Source organism: Bombus terrestris, chromosome 15, assembly GCF_910591885.1.
Source record: "Bombus terrestris chromosome 15, iyBomTerr1.2, whole genome shotgun sequence".
In the NCBI taxonomy this organism is placed as follows: Eukaryota; Metazoa; Arthropoda; class Insecta; order Hymenoptera; family Apidae; genus Bombus; species Bombus terrestris.
This window is the reverse complement of record NC_063283.1, coordinates 6,383,547-6,405,274: the sequence shown is the minus strand read 5'-3', so window position 1 is coordinate 6,405,274 and position 21,728 is coordinate 6,383,547. Positions and strand designations below refer to the sequence as shown.

Sequence of the window (21,728 nt, the reverse complement as noted above, 5' to 3'; positions counted from 1 at the left end):
TTGATAAAACTTGGAACAACCTATACTCGTATCGCATAGTTTTGTCATTTACATCCATAGAGTACACTAAGAAAAATTGGTCAGAGAAATCTGAATCAGCCTGTATAATTAAAATATAGTCCTACAATGTCTTACAATTGAGTCTTTTAGAAACCATACCGATCGACTCAGCAAACTAAGAAGCAGAAGAAAATGATGGATACTACGCGCTTTATAAATTACTATTTTTCAAGGTTTATTTTATACCTCTCGACTATCTACGCATCTCTTTGCAACGAATAAACCGATGAAGGTAACTTAACTGTTGCGAAGATCCGAATACTAGCGATCCGTCTATGTGGTAAAATGACGAAATTTATTGAATATTTAAATGAATTCTGCGATGCTCGATAATCGTAAAATTCCCAAAAACAAATGAAATCAAAGTGCTCTGGCAAAATCAAATTCACGCGAAGATGCTGCCCGCGGAGGAAATGCAACGAGCGTCTCCAGAAAATAGGATATCGGTCGACTGCAATGGAAATAAATCCGTGACAAATTCCGCTGCTGGCTTATATTAAGTTCAGAGGCAGTTGATCGAATCGTTGCTCCAGTAGCCTGTCTGCAACGATAGAAAATGCTCGGCGGAAGGAGCCACGCGGAAATTACCAGCCATCGCAGGAAGTAGACCGGCTGGTTGGCGAGGGGTGGTTTTTAGAATGTAATTTCTTTCTGTACATGCACGTCGCGGGGTATCCGCAGCGGTATTTCCCGTGGGATGCTTCAGATTGAAGATTACGATGCAGTTATCTTCCTTTAATCCGGGCCCATCCTCCGGTCTCTATATACCCGGGCTGCGTTCGCTTATAGCTCTTCATTACCACTATACCTCTTGGGATCCATTCGTGCTCGCTAAAGCCTTCGCGGCCGGGCTATTGTCCGACACTCGATCAGAATTTCCCGATTACGAAATCATCGCGGTCACGTTGCGGTCGAAACTTTCTCTGGATCCCGCATCTTGGCGGTTCTTGTTGGAAAAATCGAGAAAGCGTCTCATCGTGTGATAAATAGAAATTTACGCGAAAAATACACTTGTATTTGGAGCTTCTTGTAATCAGCTTGTTTTAAGTTGGTATTTTTTATATCTCGGAGAGAATCTCCAGTGTAAAAGATACTCGCCTTACTTTAGAATAGTCCTATCTACGATATTAATGAGAACGGTGATTAAATCGATATCTGTGCATCTATGAGAAAGTTCGAAATTTGGAAATTGCTGGAGCGAGTATAATTTTTTTAGAAAATTTCTAATGAATCTATGATAAAGTATAGAAATAAATAATAATATACAAAGACGTACGGAAAGATACAAGATAATAGATACATGAAAGTGTACAAAATACCCGAAACAAAGTGTTCGTTGCAGTATTTAAAGATATACAGATTTCTATAAGGAGTCCGATAATATTCGCGACGTAACATGGTTATTTATGACAGAAGGTCTGAAATTAGCGAGATTCCAAGGATTCGTGGAGCATAGAAAGAAAAGCAGGCTACTCGAGAACAAGGAGAAACGGGTTGTCTGTGGTCAGACACAGGCAGCTTTGCGCAGCGTAGCAAAAACTAATATCTTCCTAGTTTCATCGCACATGTATATGTATACTGTCGCGAGCAACTATAGAATCATTAATCACGGCGATCTTATTTAATTATTTACAGAGCATAAAAAGTCCCTTGACAATGATACGATAAGGTACAGTAACGAAGAATCAACTCTGCGTGATTAATGCGTTTGCATCTGTATTAATGGAACATCGTTCGCGAAAATAAAGTAATTAAGATCGTCGTCAGAAATTCGTCTATTTCCATTTTGCACAACGTCGTAAAAGTTCGCAAGAGACAAAGCGTACAAAATACGTTTCCCTATCGAAGTGATTTTGGTTCAGGAAATCTACTCCTGGAACGTACCCAAACCATAGTTAGCTTTAGAGGAATATAACTGTCTAGCTTTATGTGGACATCTGTTTATCCGAAATTTTGCGAAAGCGCTTGGAAAATACACTAGTTTATTCGTGCTACGTTTAGAAACGCCCGGCAACTCGCTCTTTAATTGTTTGTTTCTCTGCATTTGCAGCGTGTACATGAATTTTCAAAAATTTCACTCGTAGTACGCGTCATAATATTTATCGTTAGACCGTGCTTGTTCACGTCATTATGAGGAATTTTTACGCGATAATACGAATGTATCGTAGTTAATTTCAATGAACTTTACAATAAAACTAATAACCTGGCAGTGACACAGATTCCTATCGTCATTCCGAAAGCAGTCGCCGTGGAAATTTCTCACGCGTGGATGAAGCAAAATTCCTGGAAAATTCCATGCTCCCTCTCGATAACTGGCAAAATCTTAAATTAATTCTAAAGGCAGTGAACGGCCGTTCGTAATGAACGTAGACGCCTTCGCGAGGTTTGTCGTTTCCCTCGACTAGATAGCTAGGACGGGCGAAATAACCGAAAACGAGCAAAAGGCGAAGAGGAAATGACAACACGCTAGCGGCAGACGAGACGCGAGGGCAAAGTGGCGTGAAAATAAACTCGGCCCAACCAGTTCCGGCAAAGTTTATTGCATACGACCGATTTTCAGAAAGGGGAACAGAGTAGACGAATGAGAGAACGAGTTCCCTGCCTGAAGAAACAAAAGTGAAGAAAGAATATCACAATCTGACGACCAGCAAATTTCCCTTCGAATAAAAAGTAACACGTTTGAAGTAACGAGCCATACTTTACACTAATTCATTATTTCTATTTCAAGCATAATTTACCAGATGTAACTATATGTTAAAATAAAATAAATCGACTTAAAGTGATATTTTATTGAAGTTAATAGTTTTTAAATAAACTGACATGTTAAATAATTTAGAGTAATTTAGAGCGGATAAAGTGTTTTATGTGTATTTAAATATCTTTGCACTTCTTTGGATATTAAATGTTCCTTCTGTGTTTGTAATGTAATAAAAAGGGAAAGAAATGAAATAGTCGAAAATAAGGGGAAACGGTACGCGTGTGATCAGACACACTCTACGGCGGCTGTTTTAATTATTTTCTGTAACGCAACCTTCATTAGGCAATCGTAACGTGAAATATTTTTTATAAAATCAGCAAACAATTACATTCGCCAATTTTTCATATTTAATTAATTTATGACACTAATTGAACTTCGTACAGAGGAAATGATTGGAAATGATACTCTTAAAAAGGAGGCAATAAAAGCTCGAATAACATGCAAAGAAACGAACAAAACCCGCCATACAAAGTTCTCAAATTTTTATTAAATTCCTCGATTTCTAAATAACTATTTAGAGCAAAGGACTCTACCAAATAACTATTTTCTTTTCACAAGAAATTTAACATTAATCTGTTACTAAATTATAACTATGTTCGTCCAGCAAGTAAGAAAATATAAAATAGAAATTTGAAAAAATCATTCAGTCCAGTAGTTTTTTCTCACGAGCAAAGAAATATAAAATACAAAATTTTGTATTAGCTTCGATATCAGTCTGTTCGCAGAGTAAAAATGAAAAGAAACGATATGGTTCACAAATTTTTCGTTTATGGTAAACGTCTCTCGTAACAGTCTCAAGGTATACACCGAAGAGAACGACACGTTGCTGTTCCGTATGCAAACGACGTAATTTCGTTAATGGGCGTTACCTAAAACCTATGTGAAAGCCTGTTATAGTAATCGCGGGAAATACGTTTGTCGCACAACAGTGCGGATAATCGATTAAGCCAGGGGTAGATTCACTTACTCGCTCGTTCTCGCGCCACGTGGAGCGCGAATTTCGGAATTTCAATTTCAAAGAGAAGAGACACACGAGCTTCCTAAGATGGGGCTACATGCTACAATTTGCAGGGATTCAAGGCTAAGCTTCCACGCTAATAGAAATCTATCCAGTAACGAGCATTCATCCTCGGATCAACTGCTACTCGAACTCGAATCTTGTTGTTCGAACTCTTATTGATTCTTGTTCGCGTCACATTGCAATTTTCACTAATTCATGTTAGCGAAATTACGACGTGAAAAATTCTTAATTAACATTTTATAAGAAACAAGGATGGACGAGTAAAACTATATATTTATGTTGTTATCTGCTCCCATTTTGCACGTCACTGTTCCTTTACTTAATCGTATGCCTACTATTGAACCATATTACATTAAGGCTTTGACGAAACAAAATTAATAAATTAATAAAATTGATCAAATGTAATAACATGAAAGAAACACGAGTAACGTGGATTTTTAACAAACAGAGCGTAGAAAGACAGTGAATACGATAATTGGAAATATATGAATAAAGATAAGATAGATGTACTGACTGGCTAATAAAAAGATCCAAGCTTTTCGTGAAGAATAAACCGAGGATATATAAAATGATTATAAAATCCATTTACACTTATGATATACCTATTGTAGGAAATAACAGGAACGTGCCATATCTAATGTAACTAATATGTAACAATACAAATACTTCGAATAATGTTTAATGCCTTGCGATACGTCAGAAACGAATTAAAAAGCTGGAAATCCTAAGAATTCCAAAAGCAGAGCAAAAACAGATATTAAAAATCGTACAACTCTGTAGAATGAAAATTCTGGTGAGCCATTAGTCAGACAAATCAGACCACTGGTTAATTACTAAAATAACCATACCTATCCCTCAAGAGATGAACGAAAAATCATCAAGCTATAGATTTTCTGGAAAGTATTAATTTATACAACCTGCTGTACGTACGTTTTGTCTCGCTAGTAATCTTTAGAGGAGCGTACGATCTTGAAGACACAATGGAAAAAGAACATTCTTCAGGCATTTAATTAGAAATAGCAAAGAAGGAAATTCCGTTTGACAAAAGATGACACCGTCAATAAAACTTGGGCGTGTTATTATTTCAACGTCGTAGAAAAGAAGAATTAATCGATCGATCCTGTGATGAAAAAGATGTGAAATTCAGCGAACTCGAGGAAACTGGCATCGATCAAAGCCTTTCGAAGTAAAAGTACATAGAGGCTATCGAAACGCATCGATTTCGCGTAATCGATTCCCCGAAACACCTATTTCGTGACCCTTCTGTTTCACTGTTGAAAGTATTTTTAATTAAAGGGTCGTTTGATAATGGTATTCCGCTCGATACTTCTGAATATTCGCTGCGTTACATTTATTAATTAATTCGCCGCGCACACGCGCATCACCGTTCGTTAAAAATTGCAATAAATCGCAGGGACAGTGTCGTGGCGAATATTTTTCGATATTCCGTCGAACGAGAATTTTTTCGAAAACCCGAGTACAAAGTACAAAGCAACGTTAAAAAAGCTGTGTCTTAATAACGGAGGCGTTTAAAGGTCAATCAGTGACCTATATTCCAGCATCAGTAATAACGGATTATGGATATTTTTATCGGGGGAAATTTCCAAGAAACGTTTAGTAAAAAAAAAAAAATTGTTAATTGTAAGAGAAATATGGTAGCAATAAACGGTAACACTGTGAATTAACGTGAAATTACATTTCAGTAATTATTAAAACTGAAATAATTCTAAAACGGTTCTACGATAGACATAATACATTGGATTGATCAAATTTTTATAAGAAATCGTAGGAAATCAAGTTTCTCTAGATTTCTGATTTCTACGGATTAATTTCAGCTTTTACCGGCTGAAATTAAAATCTCATTTTTACTGAAATTCAATTTCTACAATCAATTTTTAGTAAAGTATCTTTATTAATAATTCATAGTTAAACTTTTAGAGTTAATTTGGAGTTAAACGAAATTATTCAGCCCATTTGATTGATGATTCACGACGCATAATTTGACTAATATCTATTAAGCAAAAACGATGAAACTTAAGTAGTATCATATGTCGCATAATGAAATTGTTGTCAAGTTGAATACATTCGTATGGATCTCTTTTATGTTAAAAAAAAAAAAAAAAATGCAAATTAAAGTGGAAAACTAAATAAAAGTTGTTATATTCTCAACAATATTAGTTCATCTTCAATATTTTTCATATTAATTAAATCTCCTTAAAAATATCGATCACTGAAATTAATTAACTCTTATCACTTCAACAGACAGCGTCGCTGTCAAACGCAAGCGACTGTTCTATGTGATCAATCAATATCATTCCGGTGGCAAGGGTTGGTAAGTTAAATATCAAACTATTTTCTAATTATCAAATGCTGAAGGAAATAGGTCAACCGTGTAAAAATGCGCTAAAACCTGGAACCGCTTATGCCTGCAACAATATTTACGGAAAATACGTCGCATACGGAACGGTAATAAACTGAAAAGCACCGAAAGTGGCTGCGCTCGGAAAGAAAATCTGGGACAAGTGAACACAAAATAAATAAACAGTAAACAGCGCAGCATTCATATAGCGTGCACAATATTACGATGCATGCAATTTCGCCATGGTTACGGCGATATTAGATTAAGGACGTTAAATTTGCGTTTCCTGCGTCACTGCAAACGAAATCAATGCCAGCTCTGTTACAGTAATGAAGCATCGATTTTCCGTCCTATCAATTCCGGAAGAATAGCTCTCCGCGATGTTTTGAAACTAAAGAATCTGAGAAAATGTGAGAAAAATGTGAGAAAGTAAACGTGCAAGATTCTAATTCCAAGATTAAGATATTTGAGACGAGAATTAAAATATGAATAAAATATCGAGTTATATGTACAGATTTATTAACAATTATTGTTCTCCGATTTTCAATTTTTATCATTTTCTTCCCAGTTCATTTGTTCAATTGCAAATATATCGAATGATGGCTGCACCCCGTGTAAAAATTCATACAAGAACGACAAATTCGTTCGATCAATAACTGAAATGATTAACGATGAAACGAGCCCCTGGCGCTTATAAGCACAGAGAAGATCATAAAACAAAGGATTAATAGCTCCTTCGTAACTTCACCCTTTGGCCTCAAATGACCAGGTCAGATGCGTTACATGGTTGGACGTTGCCTGGTAATTTAACATCTCTGTCTCAAATGACCACTCTGTCTCGTTATAGTAATACAATGCATAAAAAGTGGCAACAAATAAACTGCGGATTCTTGTGTATTTAAAGAAAATTTTAGATAACAAGAACGCACAAAGATGCACATAATACGGAAAAATATACAGAATAATTAAAAATTCTACGAAGATAAAGGAAATGACTTTTTCATTATCGTATAGTATTCTTCTTTTTTCTTTTCTTTCTCTGGTATTTTACTATCCTTTACACCGTACAGTACCTTTTATACTATCAAAAATACTATCAAAATATATAAAATAATTAATAATAATAGTAATAATACATTTTTTCGAGAAAATTCTCAATGTCAACGACACAATTGTCCCAAATAGAAATGAACGGAATAGAAAAATGTAGGCAATCGTGACACAAAACGCGACCTAAGTCGAGCAACCGAAGGAACGCGAACTCGACCTTAAGGCGGGTTAGCAAACAGGCGAAATCTTTCATGGAGGGCGTGATAAGTCGAGGATGGTGGAGGAAGACCGCGGCTAAAAGTGGTTGAAAATTCAAGAGGTTGTCGGTCTTGCTTGAAAGACGGCTCGCTGACGCTAAGGTTCGCGATTGTACTAAAAAAAAAAAAAAAGAGCGGAGAAATAAAAAAGAAAGCAGTTTACGCGACTAAAAGCCGGAAACTTTGGCGCAAAACATGGTTCGAGAACGCGACACGGAACAAGTATACATAAAACAACGGGGAATATTGCAACGACGAGGAAAGACGGCGTCATTGCGCCGCGAGATTGAATTTCAATCTCCACTCTACCGCGATACTTCGTTAAGGACACTCGTTCGAATGTCTCGTGGCTCGACAGAGCGAGCAAAATCGTTGGCAAAGATACAGTCGATCGTAAATGAAACGAATGTAACCAATTATCGAAGATTTATGGCATATTACTGATAAATTCAGAAAGTATAATTTTTCAATATTATAATATTTAACTACTTCCTTTTGCTGCGTCGTATTTTTAATTGCTAATTACTGCTAACATCGTACCGTTTGTTCCTTTGCGATGGACATTGGAGTCTCGGTTATTCAAGTCTCGTACAAACGAAGTTCCGTATTATCCGCGGTGTTTTGAATTTTAACACATTAACTTGATGCTTTTCGAATTTTTAACAGCAGCAGTACAGAAATGTAACTAATCGGCTATTGTTAGAGCGAATTAATCGAACTTCCAACCGATTAAACGATTAATTAAATCTAAACATATGTACAACGTTACATTATCAAAATGTTTTCTATGATTTTATTATGATTATATGTATATCATATGACCCTTGCGTATTATCCTGATTTTCGATTATCCGATGATTCACATCGTGGGATAATTCTACTGCAAGAGATTCTACTGTACTCGTGATAATTTTATATAGGGAAAACATAAATAAAACCGTACGTCAACTCTCTCTTTAAACATTCAAGTGAAACGAATGTTTCTTCGTCTCTCACGGTGGGTTGATTTAGAAATAAATCTGACGAAAGTAAATTCTATTATTCAAATTCCCCTCTAATTTATAACATATAATTTATAACATGAAACACGCAGAATTATATGCAAAAGTATATTTTCGTTAAGTGATTCATAGTTATATATACCATCAAGATTATTATTTTGTGCAATAGACAAAATCATAACAGTAATGAGAATACCAGAGAAAGAGAGAGAGGAAGAGTAAAGAAAAAGGTATTGAGAGGGTCAGGAGATGGCAGAGGGGATGAAATGAAGAAGACACCGTAGGACGCTACAAAGACCACCCTTCGAGTAATACAGTTTTTCCGTGGCAGGAAATGGTCGTATCCACTACATGAAGTAATCGAGGAGAGGTTTTTAGGAGTATTACCATGCTGAGCCACGCATAACGCGACACTGCGGACACTCAGGTATGCATAAAGGTATTTTCTCGCGTCGCGAAAAGAGAAAATGAAACAGGAAGATCAAATTATAACGAATAACCACGATTATTACCATAGCGCGTTTCGCTACTGAAAATTTCGCCACTGTTCTAATCGATTCACGTTAGACTAGCCTCTAATAACAGAAACAATAAACACGTGTCAGCTAGCAAGGAAAATTTACGGACAATTGTAATCCTCCGGTTTCATTCACATTTACAGCTAAATTTAAATTCGCCGAGAACTAACTCCTACAATTTATTTGGCGCTCTAAGAACGCTTAAACACGCTTATTCGCTGTAACTAACATAGGTGACATCTTCATAATCAACTCCTCGAAATATATCCACCGCTAAAAGGTGAACGAACTTATCATTCAACCTAATAAATTTCTCCCATGGACTATGCCGCTCCTTGCTCCCTAGGCCTCGATTCAATTTTAGAGCTAACTTGTGCTGTGTATACAGCGCGCCTTGATTTCCTTGCTCAAAAGACTCAATCTTACACGCGCTCTTTCTCTTTCTCTCTCTCTGTCTATTTGTCTCTCTCTCTCTCTCTCTCTCTCTCTCTCTCTCGTGCGCGCTCGCCCTCGCTCTATTTCTCTCGGTAGAGCAGAGAAACACTGGTCGGACGAAACTTCGCGGGTAACGCGATTTTCAGGTAAATTTCACTCGTCAACATTGCCATTAGGGCTACACGCCATGGCTCTTAGCCGGAGTACTGCGGATTTAGTCCAAACACGCCGCCTCTGCTACACGGCCACGCTATAAGCCACTTCTCAGCTACTAACTGGTCGGTGTGCGATCGCAAAAAGCCACCCCAATGGGTACATCGTTCATTCCGACCACGGAAATTCGCGGTACGTGCGACCGTGTGAAAGAATCGCTTGTCACGGTTTCCCTAAACCAAAGTTTCGTTCGAGGAATATTCCTTTGTCAGATGAGGTCGGAACGAGTATATCTTGACCGCTAGTTTCCCGATTTTTTCGTCGCTTTCGAAGAAAATTTGTCCGTTTCTTTCATTAAGTACGAGTTTCTACATTTTGTTAGTTGTACTATGCTTAGTTATTATGCTAGGATAATATTATTTTGTCGAGAATGTCCGGTTGGATGGACTTATTTTCTATTATTTATGGACTTACTATGTATGGATTATGAACAAAAACAAGCGAGATATTGCAGGTGATAAAATTAGGGTAGGTTAGCCTGTATTTCTCAGTTAGAAGCAGGCGCATTAATTGTCAGACAGAGCTTTTGGAAAGCTGAATAACTCGTGGCAAAAAGTGTCCACGCTTTCTCCATATCTCGCTACAAAACCATTTTAAAAGTTGCAGAAACATATACACGCGCAAATATAATACCTATAATTTAGAATAGCAGTGAATGCCATATTTCTGTCGCCGCGAGTGTCCTTTTTTTTGCAAATTTCCTCTGAAAGAGTATTTTTTCTCTAAAAATGCTGCGTACTTAAAATTCATATCTTCCTTTGTACGATGAATGTTTGAAACGTTGTTGTTTAAAATTAGCAAAAAATTCTTGATTGCATTTCTAACTTAATTTAAACTCGTCACTAAGGTGCAGTATTTTATTCACATTTCACCGAATATACTAAAGTTTCAATCCAAGTGAGATTTCACGTACGGGGATTAAAACAGGCTTGATTTAATTAATCTTGTTTACAAGTCTATAAATTATTAATTAACTAAACGATAAATATCTTTATTTTCGTCACGACTGACCTAACATTTTATATTAAGTACAAAATTATTAATATTATATTATAATTAATATTATATTAGTATTAATATTATAATTAATATTTATATAATTACAATAATAATATTGCAATATTATATTATTACTCGTATGCATATTATGCCCTTCTTAGAGATCCAAAAAAATGCCTTCTAATTATCAATAAAAATATCAATTAAAAATGTAATACAGCCGTGACAAGCTTCGACAAGATGACAATTCTAAAATCAAATAATATCCACTGATTACGTAACTTTAATGACGATCGTAAAAAAGACAGGCTCGGCGGTCACAGTACGTTTGAAACAATCTAACGACGGTCCGGCAATGATTCTAATTACCGGTATAATGTTACGTCGTAACTAACATACACGTCACATGAATATCAGCGAGACTTTATCGCCCTGGTCGCGTTGGAAATTGAATAAGAGACAACGTTACGCTGCACAGGCGTACGTAAATTATAATTAGGAGCAGAGGGACGAATCTAGTCGCGTTAATCGAAGAAAAACAAACTTCGTGTTGGAGATTTCCTCGCGCGGAATAAAACGAAAAGTCCAGCGGACATAAAGAAAGGAAATTCTTTAGATTAACAGAGATTAGGGAATTAAGCGTTGTTTATTAGCAAATTCAGCGTTACTATATTTCGTTCGTTCCTCCGACTCTCTCGTTAATTATACCGTTCCCATTGTCGGGCAACGGGGCTATTTTCAGGCAAATGAGAATGCATAGCAGTTTGTGCGTATAAATGAATTTATTCGTCGGCCGAATGCGCGGAAGCACCGATTCAATTGACTCTCAGACGGTGTTGGGACTAGTTAAAACTTAAGCGGAATTTAAATTTGAATTTTGCCGCGCTATCGGGAGTCACGTTAGAATCCTCGGGAAGATTTAATCAAGACATTCAGCTCGTTTCTCTTTGTTGGGAAAATCGTATAAATCTCGAGGTATGAAATTCATCATTCATTACGAGATCGTATTAAAGTCAGGTTGTTTGATTATTTTATTTGATATTTTATACCGTCGTTTCGTCCGGATCTTTTCAACATCTCACAAGATTCTAATTTCTACGCTTCAATCTTCCACTTGGATAATATCGTTGCTTCTTTTATCTCAATTAAATACTACCAGCATTATAGCTGACTGGTTTTCTCTCAGATTACTATGTTCGTTTTATAGGGAAACATGGCCAGGGACTCGTCCTGTTCTTTTAAATTAAATCGAGGAGCTTCGTGGGAGGGAAGTTTACAAAACAAAGTAGCAAATCGTGTATGCTTGAATTGATAATTATGAAAACTCTTAAGCAACTGTGTTCTTTTCACAAAATAATAAACAGAATAATGAATAACGGAATGAACGAAGGAACGCGAGTAAACGGATGAATGAAGCGTAGTGAGAAGAGTATTTGTAGAGGATCGAGTATTTCGAGATGACAAGGACGGATAACCAAAGAATAGATATAGTTTATATTACCATAATTGTCTGTAAATTTGGTTATAGTTCCGCTTACATGTATAATGTCGAACCAAATCTAATTTCCCGGCCAGCAGTTGAAATAAAGAAATACATACATATTTACAAAATAGATGAACATTTCGTGATAATGTGACGATTTGATTAGCGCATGAGGTAGCCGGAAATTTGTATTACATTAACCACGAGTAGACTTGAAACGTAAATCGTATCAAAATTGTTGCTAATCGAATTTGGCGACTTACAAGGCAAATTAGCTTGGTCCGATTCAAAATCCTCTTCCGACACGAATAAAACCTCCTTCTACAAAAAAAAAACTTTCCAGCATCGCTACGTAATCCTCGTAGGAATAACGAACTGGAGGAAGAACAAAGGGCAAACATTTCGATAACTCGTACAGACAGCGCGAAATCTGAAAAGAAACGAAGAAGGACGCTGCGAGTTGTCGGTGTCCGAAATTCTTCCCTCGAGTTTGTCCCGGCGAATGCGAAATTAAGACGACGACGCAGAAGTTGGCGCGGCGAGTGTCCAATGTTTAGAGAAAGGTCTACTTACTTTTCAGACGTTGAGACAACAAGAGAGCTCGATATCGATTTTGACGAGAAACGGATAAAAAAAGAAACGCGAGGGAAGAGAAGCAAAGAGGAAGAGAGGACGAGCAAGAAGAGGAACATAATGGTCTATTCTTCGGCAAGCTGCGGCGCTAGAACGAAAGGAAACATCGCGACGAGGCAACGAACGTCTTGAAAGTCCCGTGGCAGGGATCCTTTTAGGGAATTACGAAGTTATCGGTAAAGTTCCCAAAAGGGGGACACGCCTCGCGGCATTACATTTAATAACGTTCGATAAACGCTCCTCTTTCCTCGGTTTTCTCTTTTTTTTCCTTCTCCTCTCTTCCGCTTTTCCATCCTCCTTTTCCTTTCTCCTTTATTCGCTTTCTCTACCGTCCCTCTTTCACTTAAGCGTCGTCTACGATTCAAGCGTCGCGATCCTTAAACCTTTCTTACCCGTGTCACGTTAAAACGATCGATTAGCCTACCCGCGCGGTATTATTTACCCGATGTGAATCGCCTGTCAGCCATTGAGAAACTAATACTACATCTCCGAGAGGTGTTTTATCAGCTTTGAGATCGAGCAACTTGAACGATCGAATGGAAGAATTCGTATGATTCTGTCACGTTCTTGATCTTTGATAGAGACGAGGTCGATAGGAAATTAGGCACGGTAAACTTAATTATTACGAGGTGCAGCCACTTTCGGTAAATAATTGACAAATAGAATATCTACAGACACGACCAGAGGAATTTTTAATCGATACACGGTAACTTTTGTACTACAGATTTCTTACCACGTTCGTAATAGTGATTTATTTTATACTATTGTCTAAAAGGTAACCGGTATTGTGAAAGTTCACATCGAGCAACTTGGAAGACTATCGTCGTGGATTTTTATACAGTAGGATTTGAGTAATAACAAATTAACGTGACAGAAGATATCGTGAAACCAAATCCATGTCCAGGCTACAGAGCCAAAATAAAATAAAATAGCAGCGATGCTAAGATCACAAAATTTCATTTCGACTAAATTGTCTTTTTCATGCGTGACATTTAACGATACACGAGTCCGATTTAAACGACAGTGTACGGTCCATGGTTATATCCAGAAGCAACATTCTACGCGCACGGTATTTCCCAGCGAGCTGATACAATTTTGTCCGTAGACACGACGCGCAAAGAGTCAAATGTCTCGAGTCGACGCGAAATCGATGCTGGCCGATAGCGTCTGCTACACGACAGTCAGTCGGTAAGACGTTGCCCATAAGATGCTCGAGAGATGTTAGGCTCGGTGGCCGGTTGCCAAGCAGACACAATCCGCTGCTATAAATACTGGCGGACACCAGCGGCGTGTCCCATCCTGGCCCCATCGTTCCATTCCATTCCGTTCCGCGCGACTACCCCCGTCCTCCAACTTTTTCGTCCAGGGTGCATTCCGCGCTTCGTTAACACGGGCAAAACGCTCGGCTCGCTCTGGCGCGCCGGATTCGCGCGGTACCCGCCCGGAATTCTTCGCTGGACCAAGCTGCTAATTTCGATGCGCGCGAACTAACGCGAAGTAGAGCGAGATGTGAAGATAGAAATCAGGATTTTACGGGTGCAGCGAGGTTGCAAGCGTGAATTTAGAACGAGACAGCTGGGATTGACACGAAGATTCGGCTAATTTCGACGTTATTATTACGAGCATGAAATATGTCGAGAGGTTAGCTATTCGTTACGGTTTGGTCGCTAGCGGTAATGACACGCGTTTATTGGTCTTTTCTTTTCCTTTGGGTATCTTTAGCGCAGTATCATTCGCCAGAATTCTTGCATCTAATGATTTATTTTGCGGATCTTATGACGCTTCCAACGTGTTCTTTCGTCCTTCTTCGAAGTACGATAGATTCCATCGTATTCACGTTTGCAAGAATTAGGAGGAACATGTTGAAATTCCATTGTCTTTATCAACTTTTAGCATTTCAGTAATTATGCGAGTCTGTATCTAAGGTGCTGAGCTATCGAGATTGAAGATCGTAACGTAACGCTATCTACGTTATCGAACGAGATAATTTTCGAAAGATTTTCTGACATTTCTACAACTTCAATGTGAAATTTTGTTGCTAATAAAGATGGGCTATAGAAGTGCATGAAATAATTAGATCCGAGTATAGTTGTCGAGATCCTTGTCTCTTCCGGTAACGTCAAATTTCTAGCCATAACTGTGGCTATTAACAGATAATCCTTTGAACCTACGGCTAGGCGATATTATCTTTTAGAATTCGTCGTTGGTTCCCGGTGAAGCCGGATTTAAGGCGTGATGCATGGAGCAGATATTACTTTTCAGAGCCTCATCGTAGGTCCGATAACTCCCTTAAACTATGTTCCAGCCAAGAATATATGTGGACGATATTACTTCTGAGAATGTTGCAGACCCCTCTACCCCGACCGATATATATCTCTGATACGTTCTGACCAGATCTGTTACTTTTATTTCTGCCATTAAGAAAATGAAATCGCAACTTGAAAGCCGAGACACAATAACTTCCGGCTAAACTATTTCAAAATAAAATTTGTCAAGCCGCTCAAGAAACAACTGGAACGTTCTATAAACATTCCTTTCTCTGACTAAAAAGCTAGTCTTAGAACGTAATAAAGAAAAGAAGATGTAATGTAAATTTGTATAAATTCATCGCAATTACGTACAACTTTCTTGCAATTAAATTCCCTCGTATAAAATTTTACTGTGGCTTCTAAATTCCAATACGAGTCATTTAAACATTCCCCGATACTCCAAACCCTACAACATGCACAGGCTCGCGGTTTAGTTCCAACTCATCTAGACAATTTTTACGAATATGCGTATTTTCGATACGATGCTCAAGTATCGTCACCATACTGTCACAGTTCGGGACCAATCTGAAAATATATACATAGAAAATACAAGACATCTAGTACAAACATATATATGCTCGTAGAAATCGGAAAAGTCAATTATTCATTACATTAATAAACCTCGATATCACACTAATTTTTACTAAATAAATATCTGTAAATGTCGATAAAAACAACTTGCAATTTCCACGTACGTTTCCAGGTCGATTCCGAATTTTATCAACAAGCTCATCACTCAAACGTCAAGTCTCGTTACAGTGTCAATAAGATTTCAAAAGTCTCATAGAACACATATGACATACAATACGCAAGTGTTTTGTACGAGGTACATTGGTGAACCAATGCACAAATCTATGTAGAAATCCGCAACAAGAACGATTAATCAGCCAAAGAGAAACACGACGTGGAGAGACCGGATGCTAAGGAAACAACTACAAGTCGGAACTCCGTCGGATGTTGCCGGACGATTAGGGGATTCATCAAATTGACGGGAACGATCCTGCGACGGATACACACAGTCGTCCGTTCATGACGTACAACCGAAGCAGGTCGTTTATCCAGGCCGCTCCGTAGCCTGTAGGGATGAATCATAGTCAACTCTGATCGGCAACCGTTCGCGAGCTCGACCTGGCTTTTATTAGACCGGCTGACACCGAGGATCACTGCCAAACTAGGACCGCGGCGAACAATGGCTTGCACGTTGAGAGCCGACTGCACGAAAATAACCCACGACCACCGGCGTTTCCTGTCTCGTTCTATGCCGTGAACAAGTGCAAAAACTAAAAAGGAAATGGCCGATCGAACGTGGAACGACACGGCTACGAAAGGGAAAGTGCAAAAATGAAGAAGAAGAAGAGGAAGACGGCGCAGGACCTAAACGCGTTGAAGACGAGTCGATACACTTGCGACGGAAAACAGACTGAGAGTTGAGAGAGATTAGAAGAGTTTCTCAGAGAATTAGAGACAGATCCAGAAATTGTTCGAGAAGGTTGTGAGAGATTCCAAGATTTTTGGAAAGCTTGAGAGAGAGTCTTTGAGGGAAAGTCAAGAGGGATTCGAAGATCTTTTGAGAGACTTAAAGACAGATTAAAAGGTTAGGAGGAAATAGCAGATTCTTGAAGAGAATTGAAGACAGGTTTGGAAGTTGGTTAAGAAGGTTGAGAGAAATTCGAGGATTTTGAAGACGATCGAGAGATCTTTTAAGAAAGTTGTAGACAAAATCGATGATTTCTAAAGAAGGTTGGCAGGAATTCAAAAATTTTTTTAGAGAGTTAGAAATAGATTCGATAACTGTTTAAAAAGGTTGACAGAGATTCGAGAATTTTCGAAAAGGTTGAAAGACACTCAGAGTCTTCTGAAGAAGATGAAAAGGGATCCGAAGATCCTTCAAGAAACTTGAAAATAGATTCAAAGACTTTTAAAGGGGAATGAACGGAATCCGAAGATTTTTGAAGAAGGTTAAGACAGATTTTAAGACTTTTCGGTATTATTTGTAGGGTTTGATGGATGAGAGCGTGCTGGAAATGTATCTTGTTTAGATTTTCAACCTCCATTCCGGGATGGGATTCCCAGACGGCGATGGGTCGATGGTAGGGTAGCTTAGAGATGCGTTTAGAATTTCCTGCAATCTCTGGCATTGGAAACGTTCAATTTTGTACTGGTAGTGGAATAAGGATGGAAAATAGATCATAAAGGGATAGATTCGTTCGAAGATAACATTCACGATTTCTCGTTCGATCCTCAAACTTATTTAAATTACGATTAAGTAATTCATCCTCCTGGAAAAATTCACAGATGACAATCCTGAGAACGAATCTTTTCCAATTGATCTACTGGAAACGTCAACTTTTCAAAAATACTCCAAGACTTTTGCTCGATATTACACATACCAAAAGGAAGCTTGTCCATTAACGTTGATTAAATTCATACATGAACTCATGGTCCTCGAAGAATTCAAAAGTGATTATCGTAAGAACGAGTCGTTTCCAATCGACCCAGCGAAAATGGCAACTTTCGAGTACTCTAGGACTTTTGCTCGATATTATACATTCCAAAAGGAACATTATCCGCTAACGTTTATTAAATTCATACATGAACTCATCGTCCTCGAAGAATTGAAAGGCGATAACCGTAAGGAAGAGCCTCTTCCAATTGACCTAGTGAAAATGGCAATTTTCGTAGAGACACGAGTATTATTACTTACTACGTATTAAGGTAGGGTCGGCGGAAGTCGATGAGATTGAAGGTATTGTGCACGATGGAAGTGCGCGTGACCTACCTTAATGTTCCGTAGAGAACCGAGGAATTCGCCAAGAGAGTAGGAAATGACGTGGAAAGAAAGTCGATGAAAGCCGTGAAAATGCCAGGTGATTCGGTCAATGGCCACTTTTCATAGGGCAACACAGGAAATTGCCAATTGCTATGTACATAATACGAACGCAAGGATAAATCGCTGCCACGGTTAGACGAAAATGTTCATCCCTTGGAATATTTTCAAACAGAATTCAACAAGGTTGTTTCGAATTTGTTACTCGGCGTCTATGATAGCGTCTACCTACGATAAAAATTAAAACAAGCTTGAAAACAGAGAGGCTAAGATCGAAATAAAATCACTGGTCGAAGAATATCAATCCCTTCGAGTCTTAAAGTAGAGTATATAGAGAGTAAAGTATATTTGCTTGCAAGTAGAAAAATAGTTCTAATTAAACAGGAATGTTTATCCTTCTCTAAAAAAAATAAAGTTGTGACAAGCAGATTCTCCGGAAATGTTAGGGGTTAGCGATAGATAGAGACCTTGAACCGATCGACGAGGTTCTATTTGTACCGAAGGATACGGAAGGGAGGTGGGAAAGTTTATGAAACGATGTATTTCTTAAAGTTGACAAAAGATGACGGGCATCGATAAAGATAATTTGGAAAATGTATTCCTCGTGGCACTAAACCGTGAACTCTGAGCGTTGTATACGTAATTTTGTCTTCCTCTCAGTTTTCCTTTTATTCCTAATAAATTAAGATAATTACATAAAAATCAAGGTAACTCCTTCTCTTCTATATTTACCCTGCTTTCAATTCCTTAAACAGCGCTAATTAAAGGAATATTTCCAACTTGTCTACTTCACCCTTTTATATCTGTTCAGAAGTATACGATCCTTCAGAATTTGTATTAATCGAACGTGAAATAACAATTACGATCGAACTGCTACGACAAAGTTACAACGTTAACTTAAAAAATTAGCCCAAAAGAGAAAAGAAATTATTTAAAAGTTAAAAGTTCGATAAATAACCTTTAACTACAGGTGTTAGCTTCGTTCGACCTCTGTTTTGAACAATTAACTGCGGCCGTACCTCACGCCGGTATTTAAGGGGTTAAAACCAGGCTAACAGACCATCAACGACCGAGCACAGAAACTAAAGAATTCGCAAACGAGGTTAATATTAACCACCGACGTAAATCCAGCATTGTTTCGCGGAACGAGAGCCTCGGAAACACGTGAAAAACGAGAAGTCGCCGTTTATCAGGGGCAGAAGGGTAAGCGATACTCGTTTAAATCGCAACGTAAACGACACGGTATTATTTACGAAAGGGATGAAGCCGCATTTCAGACGACGTTTTTCAACCCTAGACGCCAGATATTTCGTTGCTGGGGCGGAGACAGCGTTAACGTTTTACCCGTCCTTTTCGCTCCTCGTCTTTTTCATTTCCTCTTTTCCTATCGATTATCGTTACCCCATAGAGGATTCCGCGAAGCTTAGCGGCGAGGCGAGAGCATCCGCTTGTAGCTTTCACTTCGCGCACCCTGTCCCTGGGATTAGTTCTGGCTTTAATGTCCGACGACAAGGGATTTCAAAGGTAATTGAATCGAGTACAGCGATTCGTCGCGTCTTTAAAGCCGCGGGACAGATCGGCCTCTCAAGTTCACCGAAGATTATGCAGAATATGTATCATTGATGTTCATCGGCGATGAGATTTTATCGCGTTTCAATTGTGGCAGTTTCGTTCGAACAACGAGGCTAGGAAATTTTTGTTTCGGCTTTGGAAATTTTATCTGAACGATTGAGCATATTTCGTGGGAGGAGGATTTCTTTCGTAAAGCTACTTTTGTTTTCTTTTTTCTTTCCTTTTTTTTTTTGCTTGATTCTTATGTGCATCGTAAGGGGTGAGAAAATATTGTAAGCTTTCAATGTTAAAAAGATACTCGATACATCAAACAGATATCATACTACTCGTGAAGAAACGCGAGAAAGCTTTAATCGACGTAAATTATAGAACGAATAGTCTTTGTGTAAAATGTTTCCTCTTTACGAAATTAATTTGAGCGTAATAAATAACGTGTTCCAATAAACGCGTATAACAGCTTCCATTCTTTCTTGCGTCTCGCTTCTTTTTTCCTGTTTACGAAACTGGTGAACCGATTAGGAATCGTGAGTTGATTTTAGCGTGACGAACGATACAGCGAATTCTAACAATGTACATCGTAATTTCTATTTTTATTTTCTTGCCAATCGCAATTTTAACTCGTCGATTCCTGTAATTATTAATTTGATATCACTGCCTACTGTCTAAATTCCTCGTAATTACCTAATGCTTGGTTCTGCATGCTAAAGAGCAGTTTCCTCGACAAACATCGCGGTATAATGCAAATGATTACCTTATTACGTCCATGCTGCACGGTATACAATCTATTACGTAATCAGATTTAGTTAGGGTACTCCTATTTCGGTAACAGAATGCATAATAATTCTGAACGTTTCGTTCGTCTTGAATGGAGCTTCGCGAAAGTAACATCGACTTCTGTGACGTTTTAATTTGAAATTTAATTTCGAATGCTCGATAATAACCTCCGAGGATTGCCGTCGTCCCAAATGGAAAAACACGAAGAAACTGGCAATCACGGATTCGCGACAGAGTTTGAACAAACTTTAGTGTATTGAACTTACCAGCATACTGCAGCCTCTTCGCTAACTCAAATACGCAAATAGAGTTGTACTTGAGAGGAGACCTCGATTCGGCAAAGTAATTAACCCAGTCAATCAATTTTAGCACCGTGCGTCGCTATCATCTTCCACTTTAAGCTATTCCCTCGTCGATCTGAAAAACAATATAATATATTAATACAATATAACGCGTACAGATATCGTAATTGGATCGCGGATATTCATACAAATTCCTCGTATATTTATGAACATAATTACAAAAAAACAACTGTGATAGACGATTGCTTTACTTGCTGAATATTATAGCAAGTAATATAGTTTCGATATTTTGTAGGTTTTTGTATGCTTCGTGCGTTCTGCGGGTTTTTGCGATCCTTCAAATTTTCAATAAATAAGGATAAATTAAAGATTACGCGTTCTGATGATATAACAATGATATGTAATGATAGTATATGTGATAATATTGATAATCAAATTGCGGATTGTTACGCATATTTATATTCTTATGAACGCGCCTAATGAAATAGAATTTCAATGGAAATCTGTTTTACTTACTACATATTATAATTAACACTTCATTTTGGATATTTCATATATTTTTGCGCGCTATAGATAGCATGTAGGCATTTGTGCATTAATTTTTCATAAACGTAGAAAAATCCGCAAAAATATATAGGTAATATAATATTATTTCTCTCTCTCTCTCTCTCTCTCTTCCGTTGATAAATTTTCGAACTCAACATTAAAGATTGAACGATAGCTCCTAGATAATTTCAAATAACAAAAGATCGCTAAAAAATACAAAGATTGGCAACTAATACGTTTGATCTATCAGAATTTGGCTAGCCGTAAGGTACATGTAATATAAAGTTGGAACAGAAAGAAAGAGATGGATAGCAAAAGTATACTATTGGACATTGTGGAAAGTCTCAGGAGGAATTATAGAGTGATAGAGTGCACGTCCAGTCTCGTGTGGATCTTTTTCTCACATATAGACACGAGACTTAAACGAGAAAAGTAGAATAGGACAGAATACAGCTTTTGATGATAGACAACATTTTAAAGCATCAGTTAGAAATAAATTATACTTAGTCCTCTCTTACAACGGAACAAATTTTCGTAGATATAAATTTCATCGTGTAAAATGTAACCTGAAATTTTTAAAAAATGTCAAGATAGTAACAGTTTGAATTAAA

The 21,728-nt window shown here is 37.8% G+C and overlaps 1 long non-coding RNA gene across 1 annotated transcript in view; it reads right to left on the bottom strand.

Annotated features, from left to right (window-relative positions):
* LOC125386367 overlaps positions 1-21,728 on the bottom strand; it is a 43,206-nt gene that overhangs the window by 5,300 nt on the left and 16,178 nt on the right. Inside the window, exon 2 of the long non-coding RNA XR_007226435.1 lies at positions 20,536-20,686. This is a non-coding gene — a long non-coding RNA (uncharacterized LOC125386367). The remainder of the gene's footprint in view (positions 1-20,535; positions 20,687-21,728) is intronic.